This window comes from Myiozetetes cayanensis, unplaced genomic scaffold (genome assembly GCF_022539395.1).
Source record: "Myiozetetes cayanensis isolate MyiCay16 unplaced genomic scaffold, myiCay2020 scf5-8, whole genome shotgun sequence".
In the NCBI taxonomy this organism is placed as follows: domain Eukaryota; kingdom Metazoa; phylum Chordata; class Aves; order Passeriformes; family Tyrannidae; genus Myiozetetes; species Myiozetetes cayanensis.
This window is the reverse complement of record NW_026087742.1, coordinates 76515855-76537513: the sequence shown is the minus strand read 5'-3', so window position 1 is coordinate 76537513 and position 21659 is coordinate 76515855. Positions and strand designations below refer to the sequence as shown.

The 21659-nt window shown below is 38.8% G+C and overlaps 1 protein-coding gene across 1 annotated transcript in view; it reads right to left on the bottom strand.

Annotated features, from left to right (window-relative positions):
- Positions 1-19971, bottom strand: part of MBNL2 (muscleblind like splicing regulator 2) — a 94130-nt gene extending 74159 nt beyond the window's left edge. Inside the window, 1 exon segment of the mRNA XM_050332461.1 lies at positions 19749-19971. The gene's annotated coding sequence lies outside the window, so the exon portion shown is untranslated.
- Positions 19972-21659: the final 1688 nt, after the last annotated feature.

Sequence of the window (21659 nt, the reverse complement as noted above, 5' to 3'; positions counted from 1 at the left end):
TCCCTGCCAGAACAACTACCATTCTGTGCTTGGATTCATCTGTCTTAATTGAAGTCAGTATTGTTAGTAATGTGAGTAAGAATCATTCACACACAGTTTCAGGATCAGATCCCAGTTCTGACTTTTAGGTCTTTACATCAAAAGGCTTTTCTATTACTTAGCAATGCTACCAGAAAGGGGTTTACTATGTGGCCAATACTTACACCAAAATTTGCTACTGCTGGCATGAATAGAGGAAATGCAATGCTAATTGCTCAAAAATTCAGTTTCAAGTCCAATGTGCAATAAGATGGGTCTGGATGACACTCAGCTAGCTTCACCTAATCATAAATAATTATGAGGTGCAAGAGAATTAGTACAATTTCAAATAATTCTATGCAATTATCGTACAGTACGTGAATTAAAAATTCCTCAAATGAAATATTCCATCGATGTTGTTCAACAGCACCAATGAAGAGTGAGATTAAGCTGAAGGCATACAAAGAGGTGAGAAAATACTTCTAACTGATGAAAAGGAAAGAGAGGAGGAAAACCAAAGAGAGCCTCTCCACAAGAGCTTGTTGAACTGATAGCTTGTTGGGCTGATGATTTAGCTGGTTAAATGTAAAAGAGGAAATACTCTCCCTGGAGCCACACATTCCAATTCAGAAATGTCAGTAATGGTTTTCAGTAATAGATGCAGGAGACAGACTGAAATTCTGGAAAAAAGGTAAATGTTATACGGCACACTGCTGAAAGTCACAAGTAGTAATACACTGCAGGGCTGCATACCACTAAAATTGACAAAGTTGTCTTTCAAGTAGTAGGTGTTAAGACTGAAAAAAACCAGACATCTCACATGGCAGCAAAGCAAATAGCACACAATATAGAAATTGCAGTAGGCATGGTTTAAAAAAAATAAATGTGCACAGCAGGATCACACAGAAAATTTGTGAGACTGCAGCAAGAATTCATACCAAAAAGCATTTGGGGGTGGAGGGGAGAAGAGTGAAATATAGTGTCATCCTATTCCTTATCTTCTTGCTATATTAAGATCTTCTAAAGAAAATGAAGTATAAAAAGGTCACCTCAAAAATCCATGTCTTGTCAAACATAACAGCACTATCTGATTTCTCAAGAGTCATCAAAGTGCTTCAGGAGTTTCTACTGGTGCAAGCTTAGGAGAAAGAAATGAGGCCTTTCTGAAGGAGGCTATGCCTTCAGCAGGAGGCAAGTGAAAACACGGTGAGGTTAGAATAACTTGGAGTGCTTCATCCTTACCACTCATATGACCTGTGGGTTTTCGACCACATCCTAAGCAGCTGTCATACCTCCTCTGCCCATCACCTGCACCAGGAGGGTGCAGGAAGAGATGGCATCTTGAAAGCTTGAACATGAGGGAAGCAAAACAAGGAGAAGGGAGAAAAAAGACATTTGGGTAATAAAATTATGGGAGGAGCCAAGGAAAGTAAAATCCAACAGAGAAAGGAAGGGAGAGATTTCATAGGAAATGAGTAAAAAAAGAAAATTAATATGGAAGAAAGATCAAGGAAGAATGTGAACGCTGGGGGAGAGCAGAGCAAGAAGAAATTTCAAAAGGAAAGCAGAAGAGACTGTGGTTACAGGAGAAAATCCTGCAGTTTGGGTAAACAGGGAAGTAAACAAAGGGAATTAAAATGATATGTACATAAGAAAATACAAAAATAATAATAATCCTCAATAAAATGGTCACAGGCCATTACTAACATCAAAGCTCACCCTGTTGCAAAACCCACCCATCTGGAGAACACCAGGGCCTCCAGCAAATGAGAACTCTGTTCTTGCTTCCACTACTTCTATTTATGTCCCAACATATCAGCCAAAGTTACCAGTCCTGCCAAAACCAATGGAACCTCACCAGCCTAGAGCTCTCGGTACCAACACCGTTCCCTATCCAGGCAGAAGGTTTGCTCTTTTGTTTGTTTGGGGGTTTTGTTTAGCTATTCTGTTGCTACTATCATTAATATCCCAACTCGAGCCCTGTAGCTAAACAAACTAGCAAAACTTACACACTGACAACTGAGATACAAAATGTTCTTACTGCAGCTGAAGAAAGTACTCAACATAAGTATAAAAGAATAAATATTGTTTGGGTTTTTTTACAACCATTACTGTTTATTTTCAGTCTCTCATACATTTGGATTAATGGAATTGATCCAGAATACACACTTAGAAATGCAGTTTTTTGTATGCTAAATTATATAAATTCATGGACATGTACCTGTAAAAACTATTTAGCTTTAGATCCCTCTTTTCAGATAAGCATTACTTCCATTTTGCGGAAAGCTAGCAAGGCATAAAAAGTTAAAAAAAGGTATAGACAGTTTTAAAAAAATCCTTTAGATTATTAAACTAGACAAAGCACACAGACACAAGGAGCCCCCAGAAAAAGTTCTCATTCTGAGGAACATGAGGCAGCCAGCATCTTTAAGAATTGCAAATGAGCACAAAACCCTGCCCTATTACAAACCAGTTGAATCTCTCAGCTGGAAAATAGGAGCTCTTGCTATCTACAAAATATGGGGTGCTCTGGTACAGTAGTTTTACTTATCAGACAGGTTAAGTGGCAATGGAATATGTAGTATCTGCCTAATGGAGAAGCTGAGACTTCCTGGACATGTTGTATTCATGCTTCAGTAGATAACGTGTAGTAATGAGTAAAGACCTCGTCTTCAAAAAGTCAACTCTGCAGGTGTTGACTTCCAGTCAAGGAGCAGAGTCCTCTACGTGGTCCCACCACAGATCCTCTCGTGGAACCACTACGTTAACTCAAAAGGTGTTAAGTTTTACACTTTTTGAGGTTTAAGCACTCTGTATTACTATTCATCACATTAAAATCTTCAGTAAGAGGTGCCAACACCGGGGCTCAATTTGTTGCTCATACTGTCAAATTTTGTCAACATGATCCATGTATTTCTTCTATAAATACACCAGCAACTCAAGAATTAAAAAGTCAGAAAATCCTCAGTTGTATCTAAGAGGGACTATACAGTTTGAAGTATATAAACTCTTCTTTCCAAGCAAGCCAGAAGAGATGTGCTAAATAGACTTAGCTTTACAAGTTTGATCATTTACAATGCTCTGTTCTAAATATAAGGAAATAAAGAGGAAAAGAAACAAAGAAACAACAACAACAAAAAAAACCACAAACCCACAAAAACTCACTCTGCTGTGGAAGCAAAGCATTCCATGTTCTTTCTTTACGTCACTAGCAGAGCAGAAATCTGAGAGATTTCTGCTCAAATGACCCTGCAGCAGACACCAGGCACAAAGGATTCCATGTCAAAATTTTAAGGTCTGGCTGGAAGCTGCAAGCCATAGAAAACAGGCTCTCTACCCTTAGACAGGGTTAGCCATAAGCATCACTAGCTTCGTGCTCCACGATGTAAGTTCATGAACTAGCAATGTCTTAACCACATAGTACCTTAATTCAGATTCTCATGATGTCTCTTTTTGTTCAAGAGATAAACTGAACTTCAGTTCAGCCACTCCCTTTCAGCCTGGACTTACTAGTTTTGAATCAGCGATTTTTCCTGAGTCAGGTGCTGTGGGCCAAAACACAACCACCTCCAGATGTCCCAGGACATTCAAAACCAAGGATTAACCAATGTCCCTCCTTCTCCAGGTGTACCTTCAGACTACTGACAAGCATTGTGTTCCTTCAAAAAGCTGCTGCTCCTTCAGTGTTTGACCATACTTGCAAAGGAAACTTGCTTTGTATTTCTCAAAGCTTATATACAAAACTCAGTGGAAAGATTCTTTGCATAAGTTTAACATGTAGGAATCATTCTATAGCCAGATCAAGTTAACATACAGATATTTGAAGACTGACATTTACTGAATCCCCATCCTTAAGGCAAGGAAAAGGCATCCAAATTCCACTGAGTCATACTGTGTGTTTGCAGCTGCACAGTGGACTCCACTTTCAAAGCACTCAGGACACAGCCATATATTTAGGAGACACTGGCACGTGCTTTAATCTAAAAGACGGTGGGACTTTGCTTCAGTTTTTCAACTAAACCTCATTTTTACACTCTTAAATGTCTTCCCCCCCCAATGTTTGTGTTTTAAATTAGCATTCCAAACTTTAAATACCTATTTAAAGCTATTTAAACATCTTTAAATAGCTTCCAAACAGAAGAGAAGCTGCACACCAAAGGACAGCCACAACCCCATGAGCATACTACACTGTCGCTTTAAATTCCAGCTACCTGCCATTTCCTTGACTCTACTGCGCAGTTTTCTCTTGCCCTCCCCCAGACTCCCTGCAGAGGAAAGCAAGTTTAATCCCAAGATAAAGCTGGATCCATTATGATCTGCCTCATCAGGTGCAGAATAAAGCCAATGCAGCACCATAAAGCACCCTGCATCACATGTGATGGCCAGCTCAAAGAGACATAGCCACTTGATCATGCCCCACACCTGAAGGAGTAAAGAGCGGAGCAGGCATGACAGGACACCCTCCCTGTGGTTGGTCTGACTCTACTTTGCAAGCTCCTTTAATTAGAGTGCTGTATCCCAAGGGACATGTTCTGTGTACCTGGAAAGCAAGGCTGGCTCTCAGGCATCATATGCTAATTTAAGCCTCACTGTGTCCCACTAGCCAATACAGAGAGGGTCTTGCATCAAAATATGCTAACATGAATAAAATAAGAAAGTAATTTTACAGACAAATAATGTGACAGTTGGCATGCTTGTTAATCACATTTGAATAAACTACATCTTAAAGAAAGAACATGCAAGAGATTTTTGTTCTCATTCCATCAGTTTTTCAGATTAGGAAACAGGACCAGAAGTGATGCAATAGCACAGAGGTATCATTTATCAGTGAGTACAGTTACTATGTCAGCTTTGAGTTCTTCTCTTTAAACCAATTTCTAATATTCATATTTTTTTATATGCACCCTAATACCAGGTATCTAGTAAGACTGGACAATGTACATAGAGCATAGTAGTGTCTTCACATAGTTCTGTAAAAGGACAGCATTAAAACCAGAATCATGCTTCTGGTTCTTCTCTGAACTGTTGTGAAGTCACAAAAAGAAAATATTCCCTAAATTCAAGAAACAAGAGAATATAGGAGAGATTTCCATGAAACATCATCCATTCTTTTGTGGCAAATATGAATGGAAAAGCTTTCTGTCACCATAACATTTGTATGAAAAAACATTCAACTATAGTAGAGAATGATGAATGTACTTTCTTCTATAAATTTCAAATGAAACTTATAAAGATTTCTTTAATCACTTTCAGGGGTTTTTCCACTTTAAGATATTAAGCACGTTCCATTTGGCATCAAGCAAACCAGCATTACTCAAACAAGGAAGAAGCCAGAACTCCCTATCAGAGAAAGCAGCCCACTGGTTTGATCAGGTGGCTGGGAGCCAAAAGTACTAAAATTCTAATCCTGGTTCATGTATTAATTCGACCTGAACCCAGCTGAAGTCAAGTGTCTTGACTTACAAAAGAACCATTATTTATTTTATTTGCTTGACTTGGAGATTAACTATTGCCACATCTCTCTTTGCCTGTTATACAACCAGAGATGAATACTTGTGAAATGTGATTCAAATATATACTTTACTCACAGACAATCCTAACAACTTTAGTTAAGCTGACAGAAGTCCAGGGACAGACTAGAAACACCAGTCTGTTTTATTTAAACTGAGCATGACCTTCAGATCAGTTTTGCTAAATGAGCCATATTTTCCTTGTCAAGATCACTAATGTGCCAGGTTCACGCTTTTTAGTATGTCCCACGCTATTTACAGTATGGCAATAAGCTTCTTGTTAAAACCTGCCGGTTCACTTTGAAGCTGGATTTACAATATAATAACACTAATGTCCTTTGTCCCCGGGGAAGCAGGTGAGGAGGAAGGTGACTGTGAAACAACAGACACAGCCTGGGACCTTTTCAGCAACCCACTATACTACTTTGCTAATCGACCATGAAATATTTCTGCTGAACTTTAGGTCTGTAGATGACTGGAGCACACAAGAGTATTTTGTAACATCAAAGTGCTTCAAAGTCATGATGAAAAAACTAATGCTTATTACGCTTCTGTTAAAATGCAATTGCAGAAAACAGTTTCTCTTCTTCTAGCAAACTTTTAGTTTGTTGGGGTTTTTATTTATTTATTTATTTATTTATTACAATGATCTTCATCCTATTCCACTTTACCTTCTCCTTCTCTCCTGGTTTGTACCTTCTTTCACAATCTGTAACTTAAGAACTTTCTGCTTCTAAGTAGAAATTAACCTGGTTTTATCCTCTAGGTGTATGAATTTCATAAACAGAATTCTGTTCCCACCTTGACAAAAGGGCAAAAGCAATTTCTGTTTCTGTGCCTCAGCAAGCAGAGTTAATCATCCCCGGCAGCAATGACGTTATCACTTGGCCTCTTGTGGACACAAATGTTTTGCTTTTGGCAGAGTGCAGCATGTAATAGCTATTAATCAAACCCAATTCCCCAGGAAAGGGTACCCCAGTCCATTAAGAGCTTCTACCCATACCCAGCTGCAGACACGCATTGTATTTACTTTTTTTAGGACTGTAAAATATTTATAGAAAAGTGTGCTTATGTACTGTGAAATTTTTATAGACTGACATAGAGGGAACGCGTGATCAAATGACTGTTCTCACCTGCCAAAGGACCGATAACACAGGAGCACAATTTAAAAGAACTCAGACTGTTGTCAATTTTCTATTTTCTCTACTCCAGTTTTGCACTAAGCCAAGAAGGCAGAACTCTTGCAGAAGTATTTGTTTATGTGACAAAGAGCATCTCTTTTGCACTGAAAGACAGGATAAGTCTGAATAAACTAAAGGATTCCATGTAAATTAAGACATATTGAAATCACAAGCTGCACGTGTTTTAAGACTGCCAACATTATTATTAACAATATACTCCAATAAATTACCCAGCTCTGGGAAGTTGCATGGCACATCCAAACCAAGCACCTGAGGCGAGGGCAGCAAGAGCACTACCTAATGCTATTAACTCCAACTGCCTCTTATGTGCTAAATCCATTCTGCTGAACAGATTCCCTGCATGGAATCTAAGCAGTATCACTGTTCTGAGATAAAATGCCAGCATTTCTGTGTCCTGTTCTCCATTTGCATTTAACCTAAGAACAGGATAACAACATGCACAAGGATGACCTGAGCAGGTCAGCCAAAAAGTCGATCTTCCCAAAAGTCTGCAACTATGGCCAATACTGGATATTCACAGAAGAGTGCAGAACCAAGGCAGGTAGAGCATGATAATTTCCATGAATTTTCTCCCAGCAACCTGTAACTGATGTCTTTGTATTTAACAGGTCTCACTGGATTTTTCTTCCATGGATATGCCCAATCCCTTTTTAAAATGCTGCTCTGTGAGAAATGTCCTTTATCGTGTGCATGGAAAGTAGGATACCAAGAGGGAGGCTCACTGGTTTTCATAATTGTTGACAAAAGCCTAGACTCTCAGGAGAGGAGTGCAGATATGGAAGGAAACACTTCAGAACTTCTTTGGAGATTCACAAAAATTTGAAAACCGCAAAGGGAGCTGGGGAATAAGGTTTCTGATTACAAAACCCCTTAAGAAAACCTGTATTGTAACTGCTTTTTCATTACCTCCGAGTGCATTAACTAGAAGAGAGAATGTTCCTTTTCCTTCCAGCAAAGGTGGAGCATGGAGAAAAGCACTTTTAAAACCTACCATAAGAGGAAGAAAGACCAAGACCCCTTCTTCTGCACCCCAAGCTGCATCACCTAGGAACACTCCCAGAAACAATGCTTTCTTAGCAATATAACAGAGAAGCAAGAAAACCTGAGACCATAGCCCAAAGGAGCCCAGAATGCACTCTTACATTCTGCCAAACCTAAAGCATTTAACAACTATCTCAAACACATTTTGGAAGGAACAACTCATCACAACAGCAAAGTGTTTTCAGAAGGGCAAAGAAAAAACCTCAATAGTGTCTTTAGTACTCAGAGTTGCCCAAGCAAGCCTTCATCACAGTCCATTTTATCACAAGGATTCAATTCCCTTTCACTCCATTACCAGCATGCACACAACACACAACATCAGCTTTATTTCCTTCCAAAACTAAAGAAATCCTCGTGAAGCAGAACATATGCAAGTGCTTTACTTCTTACATATCTCATGGGACATACTGCAAAGCCTGATTAAGCACCTATGCCAGAATACTTTATATCTTTCAGCAGTTAAAAAGATAGAACAGCAACCTAACTTTAAAGTCACCTATAGAATAGCAGATAATTATCAAGTACTTTCAAAGCAAATTTAATTTTGTATTTTTTCAATAATGTTTTTAGACTACTATTCACAGTGCAAATATTTTCTATAACAGCAGCTGAAATCTCCCACTAAAAGCCATTTTTTTCAAAGACTCTTCCCAGCTAAGAAGAAACCAGTAATGGGTTTTTTGGCATGGCTCTGAAGAAAAAAAAGGTAGTGCTTAACTGATTATTGCTCTCTGCTGAAGGTAGGTTGCCTTTTTGTATTGTAAAGAGACATGGCTTCCTGGATGATTATCTTCGGTCCTCCAACTCAAATAAAGAAAATATTTAATCAAGTTCCACGTGAAGATGACAATAAGAGAAGAGACCTTTTCTTTCAAAATTCATGTTATTTATTTGTATGCAGAACCCCCTCCAAAAACAAAAAACACCACAACCACCACCAACAAAAACCACAAAATCCAAACAAACCCAACATTTGAAACTTCAGAGGTTACCTCTGTTATATTTGACAATACATGATGCAAATTCATTCTCTCTGGTATAAAATAAATTTGCATTTAAAGAACCAGTATTTTGTTGTTAAAATAGCTATCACAAATTCACAAAACAAATGCATTTCCTCTAAAATTGTTTTTTCAACTCGTGGGAAAGAAGGAAAGAAGAGCTTTTTTCCAACTACTTGTAACTTCTGGTGAACTTCTGCTTTCCTGGAAATCTTGAATATTTGTATTTAATCCTTAGGCAAAAAATGGAGTTACAACTGGAAGGAGCGCACAGTAACTGTCTGCAGACGTTGCTACCAGAGCAAACATTTTTTTTTTCCTGATCTCTAAGATGATGAATTTTGGGTTTGGTGTTCTGTACTGCTACTGACCTTCCTTTTTGCTTGAGCACCAATTAAGAAGCACTGACCCAATAAAAATGGGTCATATCGATCTGTTGTTTTGATTTGTGTAACATGTCTCTCTCAGTCCAAGAAGTTCACCACCCGTTGCCACTTGAAGAAAGTTACTTTTTAACTCAAGTTTCATTTTAGAAAATAACCTTTTTTTTTTTTAATTTTTTTTAAGTAAAAGGAGACAAAGTACTTAAACCCAAAAAGACTACAAAGGCAAAAACTCGGAAAGTTTATTAGCCTACAGTAAGGACATCGGATGAGTTCATAATCATTTTTCTGACATGTGCATAGTTCAGTTGTCTGCAACACTAAAGGGGGACATGAACTACATTCATGTTTCCGGAAGGGAAAAAAACCCCAAACCAAACCACAATAAAAACCCTGCCAGTATCTTTGAAAAGCAACTTCAGTATACAGACTATTCCTTTTAATTTCTCTTAGCTTAAAAGTTGAAAAGGGAATGGATTTAGGCAGCTGTACTGACTGGTTAGTCCAGTGCCTCTATGTCCCAGACCCAGACATGCCCCTGCCCTAAATAAAAAGTTTTCTCAATATTTAAATTACAGTCTCTCTATTTTAACTGAGGTATTTATTGTGAAAACAGAGTACTAGGAAAAAAAGTCTTCCCTACTCTCAACTAGGTGTTGTCGAAAACTTTTCCTGAAGGAAATTTCAGTATCTCAAGGCCTCCTCTGTCTGAAAGGTGAAAATACTGGAGGGGAAAACTAAAAGTATTTTAGCAACACTGAAAGAATTCCACCTCAACACTTTATTTGCATATGGTTGAATCATTTTATCGTAACTTATCATGGATAAGCGCACAGTTATCCAGGAATTCACTGTAAACTGTGTTTCAACAGGAAAGTTGAAAAATCGAGTTCTTTCATCCCTTGACACAATGAATTGCAATGTGTTTGCAGTGAAAACTGAACACATTTCCCATAAATGTTTTGACAGAGCACTTTTCCAGACCTTTTTCTTCTCTCTCTGCTTACCTGTAACTGCAGAGATCTCTCCCTCCTGCCAGGGACAGCAACACTGCTAAGCACAGCCTGGCATTCTCCAGCACTTCCAAAGCAACGGATTCTCATCTGACACTGAGCACAAGCAACTGGCTTTTGGCAAGAGACAGCTTTCTGCTCACATTGCAGCGGAAAATTTGGGACTGATTAAAATAAGTCTTGACATTTTTGTCCTTTTCAAAGGCCTAATTCATTTGTTGTAGTTCAAGCTTAGTCACAAAATGATATTTAAAGCCCTACTTTGTTTTGCACTTTACAATATATATTGCCTTGCGTAACTTCTGCATTAAATCATAATTCAGGAGATTCCTTTAACAACGTTCAGATATCACCTTGATGTACAACACTATTTTTAAAGACAATGTCAAATTTGCTGTGTTACAAAGTAATAAATAGCAGAAAAGGAAAAAAAAAATTGGATTTGGTCAAATAAGTAACGCTAATAACATTACTCAGAGATAAAAAACTGTCCACGTATAAATGTAAGAAGTGAACTGCTGCTGTTATGCTTACATACATTTTTATTCCAAAAACAACTTTTCAAAAACGACTTAAATGTGTGTGTTGAATGTGCCTCATTTTATTGCAATAGTTGCTTAGCTTGTAAATAAGAGATTTAGTATCTTCTAACCTTCAGCCTATGTACACACTCTGGCCCCTGACACTTGATAGGACTTCTTTCCATTTCATACAACATTTCCAGGACAAAGCAGGTGAAACATAAAATCAAACAGACCAGAAAATAAAAACTAAACCAAAATAAATAAATAAATTTTAACACACACACACTCCTCACTCAAAAGTATGCCCTCCAGTACTCCTCTGCAACTTTATGGGTTGCAAAGTTTACATTACCAATATTTGGCTTTCAGAGAAATACACACTTTATTACCATGCACAGACTCTAGAAATCTTGAAAACCTACTTGAAGGGCCTTTCTCCACATTTATGCCTCTTGCCCATCACCTGAAACAGTAGTAACCATGGTACCACTTTACAGCAACTGAGAAGAACTGCTTGTCTGCTACAAAAAAAAAAAAAAAAAAAGGCACTTATACCCTGAAAGTACAGAAAAGGGAGAGACAACGAAGATGCAGTGGCATTCTAGCTCTATGCTTTTAGAATTTCTTACAGAAAAAGTTTACTCAATTTACATAATGAGGAGTGGGTTGGGGTTTTATTTTTATTTAATTATTATGGTTCTATAAAGTTGCATGGAAATCCACAATTAAGGTCCCAGTTTTTTTCACCAGACAGACAAGGTCCATCAGGAAAACAATTAAAGAACGATCCTACTGATGAACAAGGTACAATGCAAAACCTAAATTTCTTAACTGCAGCACGAGTCAATACAGCCACACAAACAAAAAAATGTAATCTTTTTAAATCAGAAACTTTGTATTTTTAAATGAGAAAAGTAGAAACTTGCTCATCAGTCCTATTACAGGGCAATCATTTTAGCTTCGAGTGAAGCACTTCAAAGATCAAAGTCATCACATTTATCTTTCCGAAAAGTGAAAAGTATTGTTTCGGCGATTGGAGACACAGAGGGACAAAGATACCAAAGCAGAACATTACTACTAAGTCTGTTTTCATTTCTATTTAAGAAAAACAAACAAACAAACAAAACCACCAAGAAAAAAAACAAACCACCAACCACCTTATATAATATGACAAGAATGCTCAAGTTTAAGGACCCACTACAGAACCCTAGTGCAGCACAGCTACCTCTTGTCCATTTCACTGGAAGCCTGAAAACATCAAGTGCATTCCGTAAAACCTTATCACCTACAAATGTGTTTACAGGCAACTGTCAGTTTTTATTAAGGAGTACAGTTCTGACAATGGTAAGGAAATGCTAGAAAACACAAATCCTGAAAGCTCAAAATTAAGCAAAATGAAAGCAAATGAATCATCTCATCCTTGTAACCTGATGATTTTTGTGGAACTCAGCTACCGTGATGACATAGGTCTTACAGATGTTAAAAAAAAAATTATTTTAAAAGGATATCTAAAAGGGCTAAACATTTGCAGATAGTATGATGACTGAAGTCAGAGAAAAAGTTCAGTCAAAAAATTCTACAAAAGCCCCCAAATCCAACAAACTCATGAGACTAAATATGTTTTTACTTCTAATAATCCACTGTAATTTTCATAATTAGGTCTGCCAACAGCTTACCTTCTCTTCTTTGTGACATAATCATAAACAACAAGATAGTTTGCAGTTAACATAAAATTTTTGCAAAGTCATACTGAAAGCCAACTGTGAAGAGTTACAAAAGCATCACATGATAATGAGGACACTGGATGAAAAAATGACATCAGTTTAACATAACAATAGGCAAAAATAATGCAGATGAGGGGAAAAACAGACAAGTAATGAATAGTATATACGCAACACTAGGTTCAAACAAGACACTGCTACAGAGGAAAGATCATATGGACATTACAAGCAATTCGATGAAGACTTCTGCAAAATACTCAGTAGCTGATGGAGTATAAAGCAAGTAAAACATTTGGCACTATCAAAGGAAAACAGAAAAGAATTACACTACTGTGTATAGTCATGGAGCATGTAACTCTGGAATGATAAAAGGGTAAGAGAACAGCAACAGCACCATCAGCACTACGGAAAGGCTTACACATACAAAGAGGCAACAGCAAAGCTTTTGACAACAGAAAGAATATGAAATTCATACAGACTGATGACAAGGACTACCAGATTTTGACAAGGACGCAGGGGCCACTCAGTGATTTACCACTGGGGAAGCCATAAAAAGACAGCTATCTTTGCATACAGCAAACCGCAGGAGGGTGAAGTTAAACGACAGGTGACATGCTGAAGGTCAAAAACGTGAACAAGTTAAAAAATAACTTTTTGGCTTAAAAATCAGATTATTTAAATAGTCATCAGAATCAACAATGGCTACTGTGGTTGAGAAGGAAAGGCCTCCTCAGAAAGCCTCTCACCCCTGGTGACTTGAGCCACATGCCAGTCAAGGCACACACTGCTGTCCTCAGCTTACCCTTCTGCCTTCTCCACCTCAGGATGGCAGCTCCTTACAAGCAACCAAAGCTGGCTACAGGTCCATAGGGACACGCTGATCCTCAAGCCCTCCTGTGAGAAACTCAACACTTTTGTCTCCTATTTCAAACAAACGGATTTCACAGGTGGCAGGCTCATCCCATCTAGCTTCAAGCAGTTAAATGCAACCAAAGAGCATGATCTCCTTCAGCCTCCTCATGCCACTGGGGAGACAGGCACCTCCAAATGATGATATTCAGAATGTGAAGGCACGACTTTATCTCCTGGGGCCACCAAAGCCGTCTAGTCTGACCTAACCGGACGGACATTTGCCACACTGCCATGCAAGGACCGGCAGGTAACACCAGCAACTGTGCCACCTGCTCTGCACTCCAGAGGAATCATTTACCAACCTGGGAAGGCAAACAAACCCTTGCAGAAACACATTTGTTCTCAGGTCTTATTCCCTTGCCTTTCGGTTGTGTCCTCCTCTTCAAGAGACTGGGGAAAGAAGTTGGGACAGAACAAGAGTGGAAAACCATAGAGATGAAAGGGACTGCATCCCTAATGCCCCATGGAAAGTGTCCAAAGACTTCCAGCTCCACAGGCAAGGGCAAGGTCCAGATCCAGGAGACGGATTCAGTTCCAAGTAGTGCTCTCCAACTTCTCCCCCAGAGATGGATGTTGTGGCTTCTTACCACTTAGGACCTTTTACAGCAAAGATTAAGCTGATGGCTTGTTCCCCGCTGGCGTCTCTACTTCAAAGAGCTGCTACTGTGGATACTAAACCCTTTGAAAGTGGCCCCACTGCACAAAGTCCTGAGCATTAAATGAGGTCTTTAAAAAAAAAGGGGTGGGGGGGAGGGAGAAGAGAAAGTGCACTGGCTTTATAAACACATCAGTGGGTCCACTTTCAAAGCTTTTCATGCCTTCTCTAATGTGGCAACGAAAATCTTGGGGTTTTTAGCCACGTTACACCGCCCACCTCCCCTAACTCCCTCCGTAAAATTAGGGCAATAAAACAAGTGTGTCCCAGCGTTAGCAGAGGGGAACTAAAGTACACAAGGGAATTGTAAAAAAATACACATGCGGCAAAAAAGTTTCTAAACACAAGCACTAGAACTCCAGGACAGCGGCGTGCCGTGCTGCCAGAGCATGTTCAGCATGCCAATAAGGACTGCAGCACTGCAATCCCCAGCACCAGCAGCCCACGCACCGGCGTCCTCCTCTGCAAAAGACTCTTGCCAGCTGGACGAGGTGCCCCAGGCCCCACTGAGTTTTGGCTAACAGGGAGAGGTGATGAAGGTGGCAAAGCTGGCATTGGTCTCCTCATGGCAGACAAGGCTGTAGCTGGGGATGCTGTGCCACAGGTGAACACAGCCATCAGGGAAATCCCACACATGGTATCGCAGCCTTTTAAGTAAATAAAAGTGAGACAGTGCTGAAGTCCTGAATCATTAACAGGGTGCAGAGGTACACTCCTGCCAGCGGTGAGCCCCCCTGCCCCACCAGAGGAACAGCCAGAGGTGTCTGCTGATAAACCAGTGCAGCTCTAAGCTTGAAAACTGCATATAACTGCTGATAACAGCACTGCAGACAGTCTGAAAAGTAGAAAGAAATACCAAAAAAAGAGAAAAATGGATGACAACTGGGCTTTGCTGTTCGACAAGGCAGCTACTTTCCCCACCTCGATATCAGGAGGAGCATACACCACAGAGAGCTGCCAAAAGAGAGCGTCAAGGCACAAACCCAACATGCCGAAACCTTGCATTGAAAAATCATCCTTCTGAGTGCCTGCAAGTAATAGAAATCTTGCCACTTGGCGATTTTAGGTTAGTTTTAGGCTAAGTTCAAAACACTGTCCATAATACCTACAAAGTGCAAAAATCATGACAGATTCAGGAAATTAGAGGGTGGGGGGCTGCACCATTCAGAATACCTGAAGAATATAAAACAGAGCATTTTGGTAAAAAAGCACCAGCAACATTAAATTCCTTAGAAACTCAAGGAAAAATGTATTCAGTCTGGATAGGAGAGAATGCCAGAGTTAAAAAAAAAAATTATTTGCTAGGTCTAGGTCTTAAAAGTGATCAAACACAAAAAACACACTCAAAAGCTGCCTTCAGAATTTCCACAAAAAAACCCCAAACCAAAACAAAACAAAAACCAAACATCTCTAACCAAGTCCTAGCTTCCTCCTTTCATAAAACTACCAACACTTCTGCATTTTTCCTTACTTGTGTTCTCTAATTCTGCCTATTGTCAGAGGCACTGTACTCCTTGTAGGAGAGAAGATTTTACAGCACATGAAGCTCCAGATTGACCCTGTCTCTATTTATGAGTTCAGCAATATGTGACACCCAAACCTTCCCAAAATGCTGTTTATAATCCACTCAGAAACTGATAAAAATAAGTCACTGATCTAAATAGAAAAAATTAATAGACTCTGATATGAACCATCTGTTCCTATTTCTTGATCCATTTATTTATGCAGCGACTGTACCACTAAATCCCTCCCACTGTCTTTATTAGCTATTGTTTCTGTATTACAAAAGCCACAAAGATGAAAAAACATTTTTATGAGTGTGTATGTATTATGTATATGTGTATGCATCTGTCAGTATATATCTAGGTATGAAAAAAGGGGGAAGGGGGAAGAAAAAAGACATGAAAAAAAGAATTTTAAAAGAAGAATGTGAACCTCTGTGTTTATCAATTTGTTTACAGCTGAGCTCTTCTAACTGGCAAAGTTTCAGGTATCACAAGCCCACCAGGTCTTTTGCCAGACTTAAGCCTCCAGGAATCCTACAAGTCTTCTGCAGAAGCATCAAGCTGCACACTGGCAGTTCTCAACAGCTTTAGTAATCATCAGTAGCACAGAGTGCCTATAAATTAGTATTTCTTTGTGTCAGTTATAAGGATGTTGCATTGAATCCCCTGTTATGTTTGCTCTTCAATTTTCACATCCCTGAAGTTTTCCTTTTTTAGCATGCTTGAAATATTGAACTAAGAACTTGACATTATTGGAGGGAGGGTTTGGTGTTTGAGTGGCCTTATTTTTATTAAAAAATGTGGAAATAAAAAAGTTGGCAGATTCTAGAAAGGGGCTGCATAACTTCTTTCTCCTCGTGTACTGTCTATTCCAAATAGAGCCAAAAAGTTTGCTTCTAAAAGAAGACTTTTTAAAAAAGAAGACTCCATATATCAATAACCAACAACTGTCACTGCATTTGCTAATAATGTATAAGAAGATTAGTTTAATTAGTCAAGCAGTTAATACTGCTATTATTTGAACTAGTTTTCTGCACTGACACTCTCTTGATATTAGTTTTATTTTCCTCAGGCTATGGTTTCAGCCTGTTTACAAACCAGTTACATAGCACTGGTTCACATCAGTTAACCATAACACATTGTATTAAACATATCCCATTAGCTTCCCAATCAAAGTGGTTTTTTTTTAAAAAAATACATACTAGTAAGTTCTAAAGCAAGTGATTTTATTCTCTTTTGCTACAATTTTGTAACAGCCATATTCATAAAAAAAAGTGGAAAAATAATTTGGCTTTAAAAAAGGTGTTTCTTGCCTGGAAGAGAAAAAAAATCCTCAAAGTAAGAAATTTCTAGTAACATTAGGAAGCAAGGTATCACTAATAGCTATCACATGAAATTTATATCTTAGCAATGTGTCTAATGATTTAGAAAATCAAAACTGTACGCAAAATCATTATTAAGGAATTTTAATTGAACACTTTTTTTCATCTCACAATGCTGTAAAAACCAAACATTTTACAGAGCATTTACAAATAAACACAGTGTAGATTATTCCTAACATACTTGTGAGCAACAGAGATTAATTCACAGCAGAGGTGAGACCTGAGTGCCTGAAATCCCATGTAACATTAAGAGCCACTGTTCTTGCTTAGGGAAAAAAAAAAAATTTTAGTACATAATTATCTTACATTTCTGTAAAATATACCCTTACAAATTAAGAACTTGATTTGACTTTATAAACACTCTATAGTCAAGCACTATACTTCAGGACCTGTAACTCATTAGAAAATTCTACCTTATGAAAATGAAGAGACTAATTTTAAACAAAGTAATTATTCCTTGAAAACAGACAGTAAGATGTTATCACACTAATAGTTCTGACGAAATCCACGGAGCAATTAAGCTAAATGAAAAGAGGTAGCAGAATGTGGTCCAAAACATTTTTGACACCCACTATTTACATAATAAATGTAAATACAGAATGTTTACTACCACCTCTACCCTCCAAGATGAAGGTTCGCTTACCTATCCATTGTAAAGTACTAGTAAACATACACTTTAACCAGGAAGTATTTTTTAAAATCCTTTTGTCACTTGATTGTCTGTCAATCTCAAACTATTTGTGATTGTCTGTCAATCTCAAACTATTTGTCTGAGTGCTGAATGCAAATTTGCACTTTGGTAATCAGGCATAAAAAGGATACGTCTATATATTGTGATCTCCAAGGTATGAAAAAACAGCGACTTAAATCATTTGAAAGTAAGAGACTGTCTCAAAACAGGAGACTGAAAAGTTTTCACTGAAAGCTTTGTATGAAAATTGTTTTATTTTCAAAAATGGTACATTCACCTCACATTTTATAGCTTGAAAAAGATTATTTGACTTGCTTCTAATTATCAGTCTTTGCTTCACATGCTTAACAGAGTCTGCACACAAACACCACATTTAAGCATCAATAGTGATAGACAGCTAAACATAAATATCCATACCCTATGGATTTGTAATATTAATGCTCTGCATCCTGACATGTGTTTCCCTTTTTTTTAGCAAAGCTTGAAATTCTCAGAAGAAATGAGGCTGATTTTATTTAGAAGATATAGCATTCAAAAATGACCAGCTCATGAACTGAATACGCGTCAACAACCCTGCTGCAAGGTCTTCAGCAAATACCTGGCCAGGAAGCAGGGAACTTGTATCGACCTTCTCTGAGCAAAGTCAGTTGTGAGGAGTCGGGAGGTGGTATCGGCAGTTCTGAGCACTTGTCCTGTACTTCTCCTTGAAAAACAGGAGGGACGATGGACAGCTGGTCTGCGAGGGCCTACTTAATGTAATACTTTTAAAACTAGTGTAACTCATTCCTAGGATAAAAGAAGTCTTGAAACTTTCCCGAAAATTACATGAATGAAAGGTTTTCTAGGCAGGAAAAGATTCTTTTACCTAATTTCTCTTTAAGAAATTGATCTTTCATCTTCCTCAGTTCATACTTTTTCTTTTCCTATCGATGTCCTACTTGAATACATACACCTATATGCAATGTCATGGCTATTACAGGAGAAATAAGATGACAACATTTTCTTGCTGTCTCACCAACTGTTACTCTTAGGAAAAAGAAAAAACTAAAACCTCTATTTTATACTGTACATATAAACAATGCTTCTATAATCCAGTTGAAGTCAGCATGTTAATTCAGGTCACTAACTGGGTGAAATCCTGAAGGGTACTGAGCACTATCAATGCATATGGCAGTCTGAGAAAGTTGAAGAGGCTTCAGCACATCCCAGGATAAAGCAATGTTCTTGGATACCTCCTGCAACATGACAGTAAAGTTTGCTTTCCATCTAATAAATAATAATAGCTAACAACTACACTATTCTTCCACAATTTCACAGACTTCTGCCTAAATATCTCTCCCTTCTCTCCAGAGCACTTAACATAAATCTTCACCATTCCTTCTTGAGGCTCCTCCCCTGCAAGAAAGTTGGTATGCCTTAGCACAGTGAAATCATTGCTCTAAAAGCCAGCCTGCTTATTATTCTGCTAGCTGTGTGTTCTCTCATTAAAAATGTATAAAGATCCAATAATTGCTGCACATATTATTAACCTTGTTTTCCTTGCCGTGATGTACAGGTTCTGTTTTGCTGCTGAGACAAAGACCTGGAAAGGACAGGGGAAACGCTCAGCTAAACTACAATATGAAAAACTCTCCCAGATCTCCTTCAAGAGCACAAGGAATCACAGTAAAGTCAAAAATGCCCATACTTTTACAACAGGGTAAAATGTAATCTCGTTGTATGGCTCTTTCAGGTCTAAAACAGGCAGTCTTGGCTTTAGTTAAAGCCTCTGGTAGGGAATTATTTAGATCAGCCAGTCTAATTCAGCTAAATCTTCAAACATAGCTGCTATAAACTTCACAGATTTCCAGGCTGACTCCTTCTCCTTCTTAAAGCTAGGCAGTACTTCCAGACAACAACTCAGCTAAAAATCCAATTAGGGTAGCAGCATTTCTGAAACATACTGACCTATTTCTTTTTTTACTTGTGTTAATATGCGTATACTCATGTTCTATTTCTGAAGAGAGCTATTTACACTGGAAATTAATACCCTTCGAAAACAAGTTACCATAAAGTCCACCTATTGCACCCAAACAGAATTTATTCACCAGAGCAGCACTGTTTCCCCGACTCCCCAAAGCAACACACACAGTATGCAGCATACTGCAGCAAACTCTTTAAACATTCGATAAAACACAATGATCCTCCTACCTTGTTTAGCCCTGTCTATTCGACACATTCCCAACGTCAACAGGAACATCTGATATAAACAAACAGCCATATCTTTCCCATCGCATCATGGCAACTAATTCTCACGTGAAACGATGAGCAGCCTGTAATTTTTTTTTTTTTCCTCAGAAAGCCTTGTGCCTTATCTAGGGATTTTTTCTCAGATGATGAAGCAAAGACACAGCCTAAACTCTGTTGCTGAAAGACTGCAGCCCTTCCTTCTCACAGAGCCCTCCCAGCGTATGGCAGCCAATCACACCCAGCTTCGTCAGCCCTACTGCTCTTAAACTGATCCTAACGGGATGATTGACACAGCAACACAGCACTTCTAATGTGTAAAAACAATGCATCCATACCAATGAACCAGGAATTTCCCTCGCGCAAGGAAGGAGTTTTACCGGTGAGGTAAAGCAATACCTCCATGAAATAATATACGCAGCAAAAACAAACAACTCCCTTCCCCTCCACCGCAACAGCAGCTATACCATTTCTTGCACAAGGATTTTCAATGCTTTTGCTAATTGCAAATGCGTGCACAAACAATGTTTCTGAAACTGCAAAACTGCAATGATGCTGTTTTGGCTGTAAAGGTGAGCTGTGCACCATAATATATCAAACCATAACGTGCAGCCAAAACACACTCCAATTCACCCAGTACTCTCATTTTAATACTGCATAATCTTATGTGCAGCGCCTGCAATTAACTGCAATACAAGCATAACATCTTTCTGAATATTTCAGACCGGTCGGTTGTTGGCAACTGCAGGTATGGGATGCTTCTCAATGAAAACATCATCTAATTGATGGCGTTTTAATTCATATCAGCAGCAGATAAATCACATCAGCAGCATCTAACCTGCAGTTCGTGCAAGTGGCTTGCAACTAATGCTCATTTGTATCAAGATTCTGGCATAAGGACTGCGATACCAATTGCCATTTTCAAGTCAAGCTGTGGGCAGCTCAACACACTTGGTACACAAGGTCTGCTGTCAGTCAGTTCTCACACAAATTTTACTGAAGTTTTAAAACACGAGAATACAGCAGCCAAGGATTACTGAATAAGAGCTGCAATTAAGAAAAACAGAGAAAGGAGCTTAAAGCTGAAAGTCAGTCTTTATCCAGAAAGGGATAAAGATTGCAGTGCAACACTACTTTAGAGAGCAGTTTAGGCAATGCAAACCATTACACAAAAAAATGTGTAAAATGTTTTTAAAATGCCACTAAAAGTTTAGAAATATGAATAGACAAGAGGAAAACAAAGCTCTCATTCACTGGCAGCTCTGACCCAAGGCCCCATTGTTTCCTATCAACTATTTTGCATATTATAAACACAGCTTCCCAAAAATCCATTATTCCCCTATCCTGTAAGCAACAACTCTCCTTTGGGCTCCACCATCTCCCACCCAATTTGTGAAAACCCTCCCCTTCCAGGCATGGCTGAAATGTGCTCCTGCTGAGAAGACTCCTGCCAGCAAGTCCTTGCTTTCTGTTCAGTCACCCCCTCCCTTCTGTGCTATTTTGCCCTATATAACAAATCTCAAAGAACCCCCCTGCCCTCCCTGTGCCCTACCCCCCGCCCCCCAAAAAAAAACCCCAAACACAACAAATAGTTGATTCTGGTGGGTTTGAGAGACCCTGGGGACAAGGGTGGTAACTCCATCCATTATTAAGATGGCTTGGTGCATCTTGTCAGGATTTTCCACATTCTTTTGACTTTGCCAGACTCGAGCTGCCCTTGTTAAAAATTTTCCATGCTGGACATCTGCTGCAGGATTTTTTTACTTTTCTGCCAAAACACAGTTTGCCTATTTCTGAGTTAGCCTAGACAAAACCATGTTCCTCTGCTACCCTTGTAAGTCACTCACTGGGGAACTCTGGTTCCTCTGCCCATGT